We start from the raw sequence: 18,031 nt of genomic DNA, 5'->3' as shown, positions 1-18,031 counted from the left end.
AATTCTGGACATGGTCCTCAGCAGGAAGTGTTAAACGCCTGTAACCCAGCACTCCAGTGGTGAGAGCAGAAAAATCATAAAGTTCACCATCCCCAGCTACAGTGAGTGAGCTCAAGGGAAAATTGGGCTACTTGAGACCGTGCCTCAGAAAGAAAGGAAGGAAAGAAAGAAGAGAGAAAGGAAGGAACAAGCAAACAAACTGTATGTGTAACACACACGCAAACACATATTAAAGAAATTAAGATATAAGGATTTCTTTCAATTTTCAAGATCACATACCTAATACTGCAGTGGATGACAGTTAATACAGACACTCTATAACTAGCCAAAATGCCAAGAATAAGTGTTTGGTGATAAATGGGACAATATTATCAATTCTCCAAAGTTTCAGGGTACATACATCATAGAAGAGGGAACAGGAAAACAGTATGATACCATGAGGATGGCAGAGCCATATAACAGAAAGGTGGTGTGAGCATGACAAAGCCATAGCATTCATGCATTTGCTGCAGCTGTGGTTATATGCACGAGCTGGAACTTCTAAATACGTTATCATACATGGGGGAGTGACCCCAGAACCCACCCCTCAGAACCTATTGACAGATAATGGTTACTACAAGAGGGAGTGTCCTTTTCTTCAATGGGGTAGCCTGATACTGTATTCATACTCCAGTAAATAAACTCCAACCACACTCCTGCAAGCAACTCTAATTAAACTCAGTGGGGCACACACAGAAAAAAACTTGAAGGTTCAGGTTGTTAAGAAGGGATTACTGGGCAAGGGAAGATGAAAAATAGAACAAAAGCTTTGTTTTTAAAGACTAAAACTCCTATATACATGCATGCGGTGATCAAAAATTTTATTTTTTCAAGACAGCGTTTGTCTGTATAGCTCTGACTGTCCTGGAACTCACTGTGTAGATGAAGCAGGCTAGACTAAATTACACAAAGGCAGGCACCATCACTGAAAGCGCAGCTGTCACATGTTCCACTATGTTCACAACGGCCTTATTTGTGATAGCCAAAAGCTGGAAACAACCCAGATGTCCCACGACAGAAGAATGGATACAGAAAATGTGGTTCATTTACACAATGGAACACTACTCAGCTATTAAAAATAAGGACATCATGAGTTTTGCAGGCAAATGGATGGAACTAGAAAATATCATCCTGAGTGAGATAACTCAGACCCAAAAGGACATACATGGTATGTACTCGCTAATAAGTAGATATTAGCTAAAAATGTACAGAATACCCAAGATACAATCCACAGAGCTCAAAGTCAATAAGCAGAAGGGCCCAAGTGAGGATGCCTCGACCTCACTTGGGAGTGGGAAGAAAACAATCATCGGGGACAGAGGGAGGGAGGGACCTGAGTGAGAGAGAGGACAGGGAGAGGAAAAGGGCAACATGATCAGGTATTGATTGGGGAGAGGGAACAGAAGTGAAGCCCTGAGGGACAGCAAAAAGTATGGAAACAGTCAACCTCTGAGGGTGGGGGGTGGGGGCTCTAGAATATACCAGTACCTGGGAGGGGAGAGAATCTCAAGACTCAAAGGGAGGGCCCCTTAGATGAAATGTCCAACAGTGGGGAGAGGGAACTTGGAGAGCCCATCTCCAGCAGAAAGACAGGACATCAAGTGGAAGAATGGGGTTGCCATCCCACAGTCAAAAACTCTGACCTAGAATTGATCCTGTCTAAAAGAACTACAGAAACAAAAATGGAGAAGAGACTGAATGAAAGGAGGTCCAGTGACCAGCCCAACTTGGGATTCATCTCAAGGGGAGCCACAAGGCCTGACGCTACTGAGGCTATGCTGTGCTTACATATAGGAGTCTGGCATGGCTGTCCTGAGAGGCCCAATAAGCAGCTGAAAGAGTCAGATGCAGATTCATATATCCAACTAATGGACAAAAGTCAGAGATCCCTGTGGTTGAATTGGGGAAAGGTTGGAAGAAGCTGAGGAAGAGGGTGACCCCAAAGAAAGAACAGGAGTCTCAATTAACCTGGACCCCCAAGATCTCTCAGACACTGAGCCACCAACCAGGCAGCATACATTAGCTGATATGAGGCCCCTGACACATATAAAGCAGAGGACTGCCTGTTCTGGCCTCAGTGAGAAAAGACACACCTAATCCTCAAGAGACTTGAGGCCCCAGGGAGGGGGAGGTTTGGTTATGTGGGGGTGGGGTGAGGATATCCTCTGGGAGATGGGGGAAGAGGAATAGGATGAGGAACTGTCAGATGGAGGGCTGGGAGGAAGATTAACATCTGGACTGTAAAAAAAAATGATTAAAGAATAATAATAACAAAAAAATCCTTCAAAGGTCTCACAATCAAGAAATAGAATAAAATGATCATAGCAAGTAGAAATCATTCATCTTCTGACACTTTATGTCTATCAAAACACACTTACGTTCAAAATTTGAAGTTCACACATACAGCTAATACTAGAAACTATGCATTTCTACAAAATTACTATGTATCTTTTAATGTAGAATTCTCAAAAGAGATATCTCTCAAGTCAGTCTGACCATAGACTATTGTTACCTAAGCAGTGGTGCTCATAAATGCACTGCATATTGCATTTTAGTCAGTCCTAGAACGTCCTAGCATGCAAAAACAGCTATTTTTGATCAGCAGGTGAACAACCTGTCAGAATCCCCACATGAAGTACTTTGGGCTCAGATTTGAGTTACTAGATGGAATACTCTCAGAGGTATAAAAATCAAGTACACTCTTTAAATTTTTATATATTTATTTTATGGCTGCTGTTTTGCCTTCATGGATGTCATGTGTGTACCTGGTGCTCACAGAGATAAGATATGGGTGTCAGATTCCCTAAACTGGAGTTACAGACAGTTAGGAGCTGCCATGTGGTTGCTATGAATCAAACCCAATCCTATGCAAGAGCAGAGAGTGCCCTTTACCTCTAAGTCATCTTGCCAATCACCAAGTGCATTTTAATACATTACATTCAGATGGTAACCAAACAAATAGGGCCAAGAATCAAAGTGTATACAAATTTAGTGCCAACCTAGGAAATTATATATAGTTCAACAACCAAAACAGCCCTAAGAGTGGCATTATCACAAGTCTAGCGTGTCTCCCTCCCACCTGATTCTATCTATAGTGAGCTGGAAGCTATTCTCTAGGAATTTCATTGAATGTTATCTTGACAAGGGACCCAAGCCTCATTTAAGACTATAATATAATCAAGGTCTGGTATATACATGCCAACTTACTAAATATTAATCCATTTAGTAGTTCAAAAGGAAAAATAGAAAGAGAATAGAAGAGAGAGAAATACAGGGCAGGATATGGGGAAAGAATGTAAAAAGCAATGCTAAATGGAAGTTCACCTCTTCAGCTGACCATATGGCTTCAAGCATCACATGGTCCTGAAGTACAACCCATGCCAACATCCCTTTCCAAAACAAAACCAAATCAGAGCTCTATCCTCCTTCTCCCCGGGGAATAACATAAAAATAGTAGCAATCTCTTGGCTAACTCCACGTTCTCTGGCACAATCTATCTAACCATCATGATTTGCAGGAGCAGCCATACAGGCATCTGAAATATAAATGAGCTAAGGGCCAACCTTCACTTCTCATGCTCAGTAACAGAAGAACAGAAGAATCTTCCATTCACCCAATCCAAGGTCCCTAATGTACCTTTGGGAGGATGCCTAAAGATGGTGACATGGTATAAGTTTTCACTACAGCTGCTAAGTAGACATGGACAGAGGATTGGTGAGAACAGACATTTCTGTCAGGCACTTGGGTCTCAAAGCTAGCTAACCGGCCAGCAGGAGAACATGATTATAACAGAATACCCTCAGAGTTTCTCTTTCCTGTTACAACTGGAAGATGACCACAATAAGTAAATTATATATATATGTATATGTATATATATATGCATACATACATATTGGTTCTTAGGTAATATAACTTTCTCCTTTATACTTTATAAGACAATTACTTGCATATGTGTAGATGACTTCCAAACAAATCCTTAATATTTTTATTAAAGCAATGGTAATATATTATCTCTCACAAGCTAAGAGGACACCAAGAATCTAATAATAAAAAAATATGAAAACAAGCTGCTATGAATTCAGTAGGTTTTAAGAGTGTGTTTCTTCTTATTACTTGTATAACTGACGCGCACATGCACAGGGTAGAGGACTACTCTCTGCAGGGGGTACTTTCCTTCCACTTTTGCATGAGTTCTGGGATAAACTCGTGTGTACAGCAGTGCCTTTACCACCTTATATGCTCAAAGTCTGTGTTTTTTGAACTAGAGTTTATCAATTCTGGATTACCTACATAAAGTATAAAATAATAGGCAAAAAATTAATATATACTACTATTCAGAATACAAATTAGATTATGCTGCACTCTTCCTCCTTGCTCCTATAATGTAAACAGTGGAATCAATGAATTAGGGACCAGAAGCAGCTAGTGTTAAAATTAAATTAAAAAGTCATTATTTCCTGACTGCTTTCTCTGATCCAGAAAGAACATTAAGGCTACACAAAATGCTGACAGGGTGTACAGAAGTAAGCAATCCTAGCAGACTTCCCACAAATACTCAAAGTAAAAAAATGCATGACTGGTTTGCTACAATTTTCTGGACTTCTGATAAGAGGTTTAGCAGACAGTGAGGTAGGAATCAGGCTAATCAAGAAACTACTAGAAACTATTTATTATACATATCAAAAAAGAGTTTTTAAAAATAAAATTTTAATAAAGTTTTTGTTTTTGTTTTGTTGTTGTTTTTGTTTGTTTGTTTGTTTGGTTTTTTTTTTAAATGAAGGTGAGGGCTGGAGAGAAGACTGAGAGGTTAAAGGCACTGGCTGCTCTTCCGGAGAAGCTGGTTTGATTCCCAGTACTCACACAGTGACTCACAACCATATATAACTCTAATTTCAGGGATTCTGACAACTTGTGGCTTCTGTTAACACCAGGCATGCAAATGCTGTAGACATATATACAGGCCAAAAATCCACACACATAAAAAGTAAATAATTCTTAATTTTTTAATCATTTATTTTTATTTCATGTACAACAGTGTTCTGCCTGTATGTATATTTGTGTGAGGGTATCAGATGCCCTGAAATTGGAATTACTGTGAGCTGCCATGAGTGTGCTGGTGGTAACTGAACACAGGTCTTCTGGAAGAGCAGCCAGTGCTCTGAACTGCTGAGCCATCCCTCTAGCACTGTAATCTTTTTTTAAATAAACTTTTCAACACTCACCAAAAAACAAAACACACACACACACACACACACACACACACACACACACACACACACACACAATGACGATGCCCTCACTTGTCCATTATGCCTTAAATGTTAGTACATGCTATTAAAAGAATGCTTACTTCAGGAGGATGATCTTATGACAGAATTTTCACTATTTACAAAACATGTTGGTATTTATAAACATTTCCCTTTGCCAGATTAATTAAGGTCAATTTTAAACTCTTTAGCAATAACACTGATGTACATCTTATCTAAAAAAAAAAACTCTTAAAAATAACTGAAATAAAAAAAAATAATTAAAAGCCAAAATTAAATATACCAAAGATTAAGACACTAAAATTCTCACTGTGGGTTAATTATGAGTTAACAGAATTCATTACAGCAAAAAAAAAAAAAAAAAAAAAAATTAGTCCTATTTATTTTGAATAAACTTTTTCTACCAGCATATTTATTCTATTATTTTCACTAAATAAAACTGTATATATACTGTTAACATATGCACAGCTATCAGAGAAAATTATAACGCTCCCTTTTTAAAGGAAATGATAGGCAGGTTCTATCAGGTAGTGGGATACAGGAGACGGGTGAGAGCTATATATTTCTAAAAATACCTTGTTCTATACATGACCTTCGAACAGTACAAATACTTTACATGATTATGAAAATTATGCTCAGTGAGAATAACCACATATATATAGGCAAACTCCTTCCAATGTTTTCACAGCGTGGCAAACTGATGGTGGATCTTTACTGGAAAATAACCTAAGAATAGTAGCCAAAATGCTTCTATCACTTTAAAGAGCCTTAAGTATTTTCTCTTTCTATAAAGAGCAATGTTGGCAATAAGATGCATCAAGACTAACTGGAAGAATGACTGATCTGAGTCAGGAGCAGAAATGTTCTTGGAATGAACCCTCAAGCACCAGAAAGTGGCCAAGTTACACAAAGACATCTGCCTCCCCACACACGACATGGTCAGAGCAATGGCTGACCCTGGATGGGCTCTGCTTTTAAGTCTTAGTGATCTTTTCTAAAGACTGACAAACAGTCCTGTCATTCTTCTTAAAGGTAGGAGAGAATCAAACATCCACCAAGGTCATCAGTGTTGACAAAAATAAAGGTTGTTAAATATTTCATATGATGATGGATGGATGCAATTCCTAATCAATTACATGTCTACATAATCTAGCTGCTAATCCTTGAACAAAGAGTAACAGACACAGATGCCTCATGGAATAATGCTTTACAAATACCACTATCTGGAATGTGCTACTGGGAAAATAAAATTAAACATGAACCTTACTTTAAAAATGCAGAAAACTAAGAAAATGTTACAAATGCCATGGAGATAAATTAACCAAAATTTGTATGGTGGGAAACACCAGAGGGCAAAATCAGGAGGAAACAAAAGTGAAATTCAAGAGGAAAAAGAATGATGTGGAATAAGAACAGGAAGCAATCTGTAGATTAAAACAGCATGTGTTGAAATTTCTCAAACTAATTATAAACAAAGTATTGGGGGGAAGCAAGAGGAAAAAAAGACATTTGGTAGTTCTAAGCATTATTAGAATAATGATATCAATAAATTGCTATTCATTTTTTAGCTGGCATAATGACATTATAGTTGTTTTAACAAAAAGAATCTTTTAAATATATTTTCAAGATGAAATCAAGTCCCTGAAATTTTCTTCAACATCATCTTCATGATTCTTAATGGAGAAAAAGTAAAAAGCATGTACCTACAGCAGGCTGCGGGTTGACAAGTGCCTAAGCTGGCATGAGCACAGGGTGCTTAGTACATTGTTCTTCCTACTTTCCTGTTTGTACATCATGTTTCCTACTTTTATACTTGGAGTCTTTCACTGGAATATTTATAAAACCCAACCATCCTAGCGCTCAGCTTGACACTACTACACTTACTCTCCAGTAGTCACTGCAGAGAAATACTGTCTGAACAGGCCGCATGTTTACAGACTAGACACTCCATTGAGTCAGGCATTTCCTATGACTAGTTAACAGTGGTGCAACACACATGAAGCCATTACACTACAAAAAACATTATTCTAAATACAAAACTACTGGGCATAAAGAAATACACCTATACCTTTAGTCCCAGCAGCACTCAAGAGGCAGAGGTAAGTGGATCTCACGAGTTTGAGGCCAGCCTGGTAAGGTACCAGGACAGCAAGGGCTACACAAAGAAATCCTATCTCAAAATACAAATTAATAATAATAGTAATAATAATGATGATAAACTAAGTACTGAGCTCTAATATCTTGTTTTATATATAGGAACGTAAACACTTGATAGAAAAGCTATTGTCCTTTGAAAGATTGTTTTGGACGTTTCAGACTGATTGTATGATAATTGGTTAGGTATGTGTCAAGCCTTAATGTTGAAAATATAAATCAAATAGCTTCTGCCTCCAAGGGAAAGAGAATAATATACATTTTGCATGGTGGTTTGTGCCAAAATCCCAACATCTGGAGCTGGATGCAGAAGGATCCAGGCTGTGGCCTGCATGTCCTAGAATGAAAAAGGATGGGGAAGGCAGCTGCATGGCTCAGCAGGCTACAGACTTCTGTACACACCTGGCAACCTATGGACAGCAGAGACTCTACTCCAAGTCTTTCTCTAATCTTCCCACACATGCACTGTGGCACACACGCAAATGCACCTTGTACACAAGCACGTATATACTACAATACATTCTTAAAGATAAAATACACATGTGGCAACATGAAAAGTAGCACATATTAAATGAGGAATAGTTTTTTAATATAGTTAGTGCTTCCAGACCTGAAGCAGTTCTCAAATTCCTTTTGAACTGCCTTCAAAGGGTAGTTTTATGGTCTGGGACTATGTATTAGAATAGAGTGCATCTACAAAAGAGAAACCCATAAAAAAAGTCATGGCCTTAGTTCCCAGTATCAAAAATAAAGCTAACACCAACACAAAAGACACTTTTGCAGTTTGACCAAAAAAAAATCATATTTGTGTCGTTTTGCTAAATTGACATATTGTCCAACTGCCTTCTGAACATTTGTGCTTATCCACATAGGTTAGTTCTGCTCTCGTCCTAGCCAGAGACGCTTCTGTGTGCAGTGGGCAGCAGTTAAAGCAGTGACTCATAAGCGGTCAAAGCGCTGACAGTAAGTTAATGTTCAGGGTTCAGCCCTAAACAGGATATCCACAACAGCAGCCCTACTCACCCAATCAATGCTCAGAGAACATCACAGAAGGGGGGCAAAACTTTCTAAGATCCAGAGGACATTCTGAAATGTTGTCTGCTAACCCATACTCACACATTCACTGCACAGGATCAAGCCAGCTTGGTCAATCAGCATTAGAGCAGGCCAAAGTAATGAATCCTCAGGATTATAAAAACAGAAGATGAAGAGGAGACAAAATATGAAGGTGAGAGAAGAAGGAGATGCTGGCGATGACCTGAGAGAGCAGAAAAGGGAATTGAAGATGGTATTATCAAAATATACCAAAGAATAAACAAAAGGTATGAAAGAAAAACCATCTCTTCCAGGAGTTCAGCCCATCTTTTCACTACTATCAAGAGCATTGCAAAATGTTGCAGTGAATGATGCTGTCTTGTGCTTATTACAAAGGATTGAAAAACTGAGAAAGGGCTCAGAAAGTCAGACCATTTCATTTGTCCAACATATATATTTTTCTTCCCTAATATTCTAGGTTCTAAATAAACATTTAAAAAATCATTATGAATTGATGTTTCTGACTTAAAAGAAAGGAAGAAAGAAAGAAAGAAAGAAAGAAAGAAAGAAAGAAAGAAAGAAAGAAAGAAAGAAAGAAAGAAAGAAATTCTGGCTCGGATCAACAAACTTGAGATCTTAACAAAGCTGTAATCAGATGAAGAAAGTCCAACAGTGACATCAACCATGAAAATGAACGTGATATGCACTAGAGCTCTGGTCTCCACACGTACTAGTACACTTGATGCTGAGTCTAATTTTGATTGAAAAATGATCTCTCACTAGGTTACCCTCTCTGGTCTTGAATTCCTAGCCTCAAGTTAACCTCCTGCATCAGATTTAGGAGTAGCAGTCATGCTGTAAAGATAAAATTTTACTCCTGCTTTAATTAAAGAGACAACTGTCTATACATAAGTCACTATCAAAGTGAAAAGACAAGAGACTAATTATTTTTAAGCTGCAGACAGTCCATTTCTTAGTGAAGGTTAAGGCATAAACACATGCCCATTTCACAATGGGATTTGACTTAAGCATTCCTTCACCCTAGTTTAAATTTATAATAAATCCAATTACCTAAGGAATAAGTAACTCAATGGAGTAAGGGAGGAAAAAAAATCAGAGTTTACAAAAGGGGAATGCACACAGAAAGTGTTTGTAACCTGATAAGAGAAAAGGAACCAAGGAAAATAAAAATTACTCTGTAAATATACCTGTGGGTATTTCTAAACACAAGAAAATATAATCCTCAGGACTAGCCTTACAGTTATGCACACAATCCTCAAATGTTCTTGGTTTTCTAACCCATCACTTTTTCTGAACATATAACATCAAGTTTCAGTAACTTATATTCAACACAATCTACTTATGCCAAAACTTTTCATGGGTACTATAAACTCATCATGGGTACTATAAACTCATCATGGGTACTATAAACTCATCATGGGTACTATAAACTCATCATGCACAAAATCAAAATCGCTGCATTCACCCAGTATCTCCTTTATTCCCTTCCTTAAGAGACTAATGCCTACTCAATAATTATGGGCCCATATGCTCATATGTTTGAATGTTTGACTCACAGTTGGTGGACTGTAGGTAGGGTTAGAATTAGGATATGTGACTTTGTTGGAGGTGAACCACTGGTGGTAGGTTTTGAGGTTTCAAAAGCCCACAAGAGACTCAGTCTCAAGATGTCTCTGTCTCCATCTTGGGGATCAGATGTAAGCTCTCTGCAACCACTCTAATGCCATGCCTGCCTGATTGCCACCATGCTTCTGCCATGGTGATCATGAAGTGACCTTCTGAAACTGTAAGCAAGCCCCAATCAAATGCTTTCTTTATAAATTGCCTTGGTCATGGTATCTCTTCAGAAAAACAAAACAGCGGCTAAAATACACTTACTCTCCTACATTTATTTTCCTTAGTGTCAAAACAATCTTTGATAACGATTACAAAATACTTTCCCAGAATAAGACCAGTTAATTCTCTTGCTTCTGTATGCTAGGATGGAATACTTTTCCACTCCAGAAAGATTCTCTTTCTAGCAAGTTCTTTCCAAGAGCCAGCACAGTACTATCTTTCATGAAGCAAAAACCTTCCCTTTTAGACACCTGTACTGGATAGTTTATGTCAACTTGACACACGTTATCTGAAAGGAGAAAATCTCAATTGAGAAAATGCCTCCATTAAGATTTGACTCCAATTTTCTTAATTAGTGGTTGATGGGGAAGGGCCCAGGCCATTGTGCATAATGCTATCGATAGGCTGGTGGTCTGGGTTCTCTAATAACGCAAGGCATGGCGAACAAGCCAGTAAGTAGCACCTCTCCATCAGCTCCTCCTTCCAGGTTCTTACCCTGTTTGGTTTCCTGTCCTGTCTTCCTTCGATGAAGAGCAGTGATATGGAAGTGTAAACCAAATAAACCCTTTCTCTCCAAGTCGCTTTAAGGGTCATGGAGTTTCATTAAAGTAGTAGTAAACTAAATTAAGACAGCCACTGTGCATTCGTATATCCTTAATTTTAAAAGAGTCTAATATTTTTTCATAATGTAGTGTATGTTGGAAGTTCCAAAGGAGTGAAGACCTTGGGACATGGGCATAGCCTGTTGAGAACTCTAAGACCAATTGGCCCATGAGAAACTGGCCAAGTCATTACCCATATGGCCATGCTGAAGAGAAAAGACAAAGCTGATCTCAGGAGTCCAGAAAGAGTGTTTATGAATGACTGGTCATTGTGCAAAAAGACTAACAACTGTGGCGTCCTCCTCCCTGATGTCGACAGTGGCGGAGACTGCTAGCCTACAGAGCCATGCACTGAAACTGGCCAACCTTCCCATACCCTGTCTCTAATAAACCTGCTGAGATCCCAGGTAGCCCTGGAGCACTCCATCTGTTCTCAGGTTCAATGTGCAAGTCTGTGTGTCTGTCTTTTCTTTAATGTCAGATCACCCACGCCAATGCGAGAAAGGAACATATAACAATAAGTAATAAAAAACAGAAGGCATGAAGTTTAAAGAAAGCAAGGAAGGATATATAGGAAGATTTGGAGAGAAAAAAGGGTAGGGGGGATGATGCAATTATATTAAGATCTCAAAAATTAAAAAAAAAAAAAAACTTTTAAGGCAAAATGCACCCGAACTGGTCTGTAGATTTCTAATTTTTAAAACCAAACTAAAAAACTTTCATTCAAAGAGTCTATTCCAATTCTTTCCTATATTATAAAAAAGGCCCTATTATTTTTAGTGAATCCAGCATGAATGTCCTATTAAGTGGGATAAAAAGTTTTAGGTATTTTTTAAGAACAAATTATTCAAACAAACCCCAATTCTTACATAGAACCTAGAAATGATGCAATATAAATCTATTTCCCCTTCATTTCTATATTTATATATACTTTTATTAATAGGATGATACAACATACACTAACTAAATATCTGACCATGAATAATCCATTTAGCAAGATCTTATTAATGCAAATCGTGTGCTAAAATTAGTCTATTAGTCAAACTATACACAAAGACAGAAATTAAAAAACCTAATCATTACTGAAAATAAATGAGTAGTAATTTTAAAATAGAGACTCTAAAAGAAAGGTTGGAGTAAATTACTCACAGGCCTTTTTCTACTACCCACTTTGCAGGCTTTGAGGGTGCAGACTCAGTCCCTGACTGCTGACGTTCTGTGCTCGGCACTTAGTACTCCCCCATCAGAGCTGGTAAACCTGTACCTAAAGCTCAGATGGGCTACAAGAGTACAGAAGCCCCACCATCCCAAAGTCAAAGACTACAGCAAACCCAGCTTTGGATATATTCCAATATTGCAAATGATAACCCGAGTTACCTAACAATAACACCATACAGTATAAAAAAGATTTGGAACCTAAAAATTTTTAGCAAATGTCACCTGTCACAGCCAAAGAAAAACCATAGTACTCCTACAAACACTCTGAGCTATAGCACCAAAACTGAGACTGCACAGTGAACCTCCAAAGACATGAGAGGTAACTTGCCAGCTAGAGTTCTCCGACAAACACCAACCAAGGTTTTAAAACGTGAGGAAGAACCATACCCACTAAGCATCGGATAAATGAGAGTAGTTCACGCAGGGGAACACGAGCACAACTCTGCTCCTCAGTTTCCATCTTGCAAGTAAGCATATCTAAGACTATGAATTCAGAGATCACTGTGAACACATCACAGCCCACCTCTAACAGCATACTTTTGATATAGCTTAAACCCTGTAACACAAGCCAAGCTTCATCTACTTGGCATTACCAAGTTATTCTGAGTTTTATAACTCAAATACATGTGAAATTAAGTAAAAATATACAAGATCATTTAATTTAAAAAGAGTAGGGCCAGTTAAACAGTTCAGTAAGTTTCAGCACTTGCCAACAAGCCTATCAACCTGAGTTTGCTTCCTGGACACACAGTATGGAAAAAGAAAAAAACGACTGCCAAATTCCTCTACGCTCCAACACAGCAGCAAGTGTGCCCACACACAAAATAATTATAATAAAAATTTAAATTTTGAAGTATGGCATGTGTTCTGCTTAGTTAATGGGTTTTAATTACTAGTTAACGTGGTAATACTATAATTATGTGCAAGTTGTACTTTCACAGTATGGTTTTCTTATTTCTCCTATAAGATATCAGCAAACTTGCTTTACAGTTCACCTAATTCTCACTAAACACTTACTGAAATTATATGAAAATATTTTCAGTAAAGTCCTTATTCATACTCATCATATTTGCCCAGGTCCTTTGTTAAAGTCTGTATGTACTGAACTTCTAAAAGTGTTTGGTTTTAAAAGAAATTAAAGCAATTACTGACAGTCATGTCTGACATCTCATATTTTCAAGTTCAATGGAAAAAACAAAAACTACATGTAAAATTAGCAACATGTGTTGGCTGACAGGTTTGGTGGTACATGCCTGCAATTCATGCACTCCAGAGCATGGTCAAATTCCAACGCTAGCCTGGGCTGCATGGAGCTCTGCCAAGTGTATAAATAAGTTAAGGATATGCTGATCTTCTTTCAGCAATATGAATCAGTATCAATCACAAATTTTCAGTCCCATGTAGGTTTTTCTTGAGAATAAAGTAATTTCTTTACAAAAGGTTTTTCAAATCACCATACATAAAATCCTAATGCAGAAGTAAGAGAAATTGGCCTAAATAGGATTGTCTCTCATTCTGTCTTAAGTCTGTACTGTTATACATTAAAATCTATCAAATCTGGAACTGCACAACATAAATTATTTCTGAAAGGCAGCATATATAAAAACAAAAGCATATGCTAGCCTTTGCAGTTCACTGCTAGGCACATACAGAACACAACCCCCTGCCCAAAGCAGAAATGGGCAAAACTGGTGTGCTAGGCTAGGAAGCTCTGGAGCCTTGGTGGTCCATGTCAGAACAAGCAGCCTATAACAGTGCACTCACTAAGGAAGCCACCAAGCAACAACACAGACTTGGGGCTCTCCTTGTACCTCACAGAATCAATCCAAACCCCCTAAAGAGGACACACCCTACAACTTTCTAAAATATTCAATACATCAAAGGTTGCCTGAGGACTCTTCATCCAATATCCAATTATAACCCACCATAGGATTGGTCAACATACTCTTAAGAGTATTTCTGAACCTATGAGGCCCTGTTACCATGAAGCAATACATTTATTATTAGTCCTGCCCCATACTCTAACAATAGTTCTTCTCTATCCAGTTTCCCACTTTTCCCTCCTGTCTAAAGCTTCCCTTTAGGCTCATTCTATTCCATAGTAAAAACAAACACTCGCATAAAACCAAGACTTCACGGTCTTGTATAAAGAAGAGTCGCTTTCGCTTCCCCTACAACCTTCTCCAAAACTAATTATAAATTATAAATTTATAAAATTCTTCATTGATTGCAATCTGTAGACACATTAAAAAGTACTAATTCCCAAAGCAAAGCTAGCCTTTCAGTGCACAAGGATACGTGGAATCCAACACTCTTTTTATCCCATATACCAGATATCCCAAGTCATCTCAAAATACACATGATCAAGCTACTTCATACTCTTTTTTAATAAGCCTTTCATCTCAGCCAACATTCACTGCAACTCCACTTAATCACGGTAAGACCACCCACCCTTTCTTTCACCTTGTCTTCTAACTAGGACATGCCAAAAACGCCTATTTAATTCTCTAAGCCTTCTAGCTTTAAGTCAGTTGTGGAGAGTCCGTATATGGTTCATTGTCATTAAGAGTTTCCAACAGTTGGTTACCCTACTTTTCCTTTTTAGCCCACGTCTACAGCTTTAGCCTTCTAGACTGGACTGCACAGGTTCACCGTTTGAAGGCTCTCTGGCCAGCATCCTCATTTATTACTGTATGCTGGAATTACTCTACTTGCCCATGGTTACCACATGCATTACATCTTATGAGAACCTACAACTGTGTTTGCCCTGTTCATTGTTGTATACCTGATGTGGCACCTAGAGTAGACTCCTAAAACTATGTACTGAGTAAGTACAAGCATACGTAAAGACAGATCTGGTAAAGCACCCTAAGCTAAGACCTTGGAAATTAGGATTCTCTTCCTCCAACTCCTGGGGATACACCCTCTCCACTGAACTTCCCATTTTGAGGATTTACTGACTTCTGTATACTAGTGTTTCCTTTGCCTTTGAATTCTGTGTTAAATCAGTTTACTAAAAGACTACTTTTTACTGAGCAGGAGTGTAACAATAAACAAAAACTACTAAGAAATTAAATGAAAACTATCAAAGAAGATAGTTTACAGCATTATACTGTTATTTTTCTAAATTTAATGAAAAGTCTTTCGTATGCATATACACAAGAAAATAATATAAAAGGAGGATTGTTTAAAATAGAAAACTGAGGTGCTAGGGAGATGGCTCAGGTAAGCTGCTTGCTGTACACGCATAAGAATCTGAATTCAGAACCCCAGTACCAATAAAAAAGCTGGGCCAGGCAGATGCATCCATTCCAGGTTCAGAAGCAGAGTAAGGCAGATCCCTGGGCTTACTGAGCAGCCAGTCTAGAAAACAGGAGTGCTCTAGATGCCTCAAAAGTGAAGTAGAAAGGATAGAATTTGGCTTAGTGGTAGAGTGTTTGCCTTGTATGAATTATCCCTGAGTTGAATCCTGAGCATTATAAAAATAAAAAATTAAGGTGGAGAATTATAGAGAAGATTGCCAATGTTGAACTCCGGTATCCACAAGCACACACACATGCTCCCATCACCATGGTCACATATACACACACATAACACACTCATATACTCACACAAAAAAGGAGAAATATTTTCTACATCTCTTTATTAATCAAGTTGCATGTTATTTTGAAAAAACAAAAACAAACAAAACAATACTGTAATCAGTATTATTTTCCAGTGGACAGGTCATCTTTCCGGTTTAAAAAAAATTCATCTTAAGTCATGTTTTATATCTTTGATTAACAGCCAATGTTTTAATAAGAAAGAAGAAACCCAATACTACAGCAAGTATATAAATTTTCATTTCTGTAATAAAGATGAAAACTTTTAAATCAAAATTGTTTTTAAAAATGATTCTACAATATTCTATCAACACTTGTTTAGATATAAGATGAGCCTGCCTATATAGCTGTTGTATTAAGAGACCAAAATTATTTATATGCTTAAATATCCATAATTTTTATTTATATAAGCAAAAATTTTATTTCCCATAACAGCCCTTTACACGAGTGTATTCTAGAGGGGTTAATTTTACTATTTCTCACCTTTTAGTTCCCCGTTTAATAAAAAAACTCATTAGAATTTAATGAATTATAAAATAATCCATCCATTTGACATTCTAAGGCTTGCATTTCAATTATTTGGAATGACTTTACATGAAACTTTATCGAGCTGACAAGAATCATAGTCCTTTGCATATGAGAACACTGTATAGCAATGATACTTTGAAAGTGTAATATAAGTGTCCCGTAATGTTCTCTTTCTTTTTATCTACATTAAAAGCTTTTATAGACACAAGAAAAATAATAGTTAACCAAATTTTCTGAATTTTGGCCAATTTATATTATACAGGTGCAATCCCTCTTGATTTCCCTCTGAAATTAAGTATAAATCTAATCTTCTAATTCACACTAGAAATATAATGCCTAAGATAAGTTACTTAAAACTGACAAAGGAAAATACTAGATTATCTGGCTCAAAGAGGTTCAGAAGACTAGGCACTTCACCAAAGTCAAAAGGCTTAGAACGCCAAAAGCTATATTTAAACCAAGCAATCCAGCACGTCATCACTCCTAACCAAAGCACACACGCTTAAGAAAGCTAGTTTGTCATCAAACCAAATAATCCAATTTAAAAATGAGTACAGCCCTACACAGAGAATTTCTCAACAGAGCAATCTCTAATGGCTGAGAAGCACTTAAAGAAAGTACAACCATTCTGGAAATCAGTCTGGAGGTTCCTCAGAAAATTGGACATTGAACTACCTGAGGACCCAGCTATACCTCTCTTGGGCATATACCCAAAAGATGCCCCAACATATAAAAAAGACATGTGCTCCACTATGTTCATAGCAGCCTTATTTATAATAGCCAGAAGTTGGAAAGAACCCAGATGCCCGTCAACAGAGGCATGGATACAGAAAATGTGGTACATCTACACAATGGAATATTACTCAGCTATCAAAAACAATGCCTTTATGAAATTCACAGACAAATGGTTGGAACTGGAAAATATCATCCTGAGTGAGGTAACCCAATCACAGAAAAACACACATGGTATGCACTCATTGATAAGTGGCTATTAGCCCAAATGCTTGAATTACCCTAGATGCATAGAACACATGAAACTCAAGACGGATGATCAAAATGTGAATGCTTCACTCCTTCTTTAAAAGGGGAACAAGAATACCCTTGGCAGGGAATAGAGAGGCAAAGATTAAAACAGACACAGAAGGAACACCCATTCAGAGCCTGCCCCACATGTGGCCCATACATATACAGCCAATTACACAAGATGGATGAAGCAAAGAAGTGCAGGCCGACAGGAGCCGGATGTAGATCTCTCCTGAGAGACACAGCCAGAATACAGCAAATACATAGGCGAATGCCAGCAGCAAACCACTGAACTGAGAATAGGTCCCCCGTTGAAGGAATCAGAGAAAGAACTGGAAGAGCTTGAAGGTGCTCGAGACCCCAAAAGTACAACAATGTCAAGCAACCAGAGCTTCCAGGGACTAAGCCACTACCTAAAGACTATACATGGACTGACCCTGGACTCTGACCTCATAGGTAGCAGTGAATATCCTAGTAAGAGCACCAGTGGAAGGGGTAGCCCTGGGTCCTGCTAAGACTGAACCCCCCAGTGAACTCGATTGTTGGGGGGAGGGCGGCAGTGGGGGGAGGATGGGGAGGGGAACACCCATAAAGAAGGGGAGGGGGAGGGATTAGGGGGATGTTTGCCCGGAAACCAGGAAAGGGAATAACACTCGAAATGTAAATAAGAAATACTCCAGTTAATAAAAAAAAAAAAGAAAGAAAT

The 18,031-nt window shown here is 38.1% G+C and overlaps 1 protein-coding gene across 4 annotated transcripts in view; it reads right to left on the bottom strand.

Moving 5' to 3' along the window:
• Positions 1-18,031, bottom strand: part of Snx13 (sorting nexin 13) — a 103,028-nt gene that overhangs the window by 74,074 nt on the left and 10,923 nt on the right.

The sequence above is a fragment of the Rattus norvegicus genome, chromosome 6 (assembly GCF_021556685.1).
Source record: "Rattus norvegicus strain SHRSP/BbbUtx chromosome 6, alternate assembly SHRSP_T2T, whole genome shotgun sequence".
In the NCBI taxonomy this organism is placed as follows: Eukaryota; Metazoa; Chordata; class Mammalia; order Rodentia; family Muridae; genus Rattus; species Rattus norvegicus.
Note: the sequence above shows the minus strand (reverse complement) of the source record. Positions and strands in the feature narration are given on the sequence as shown.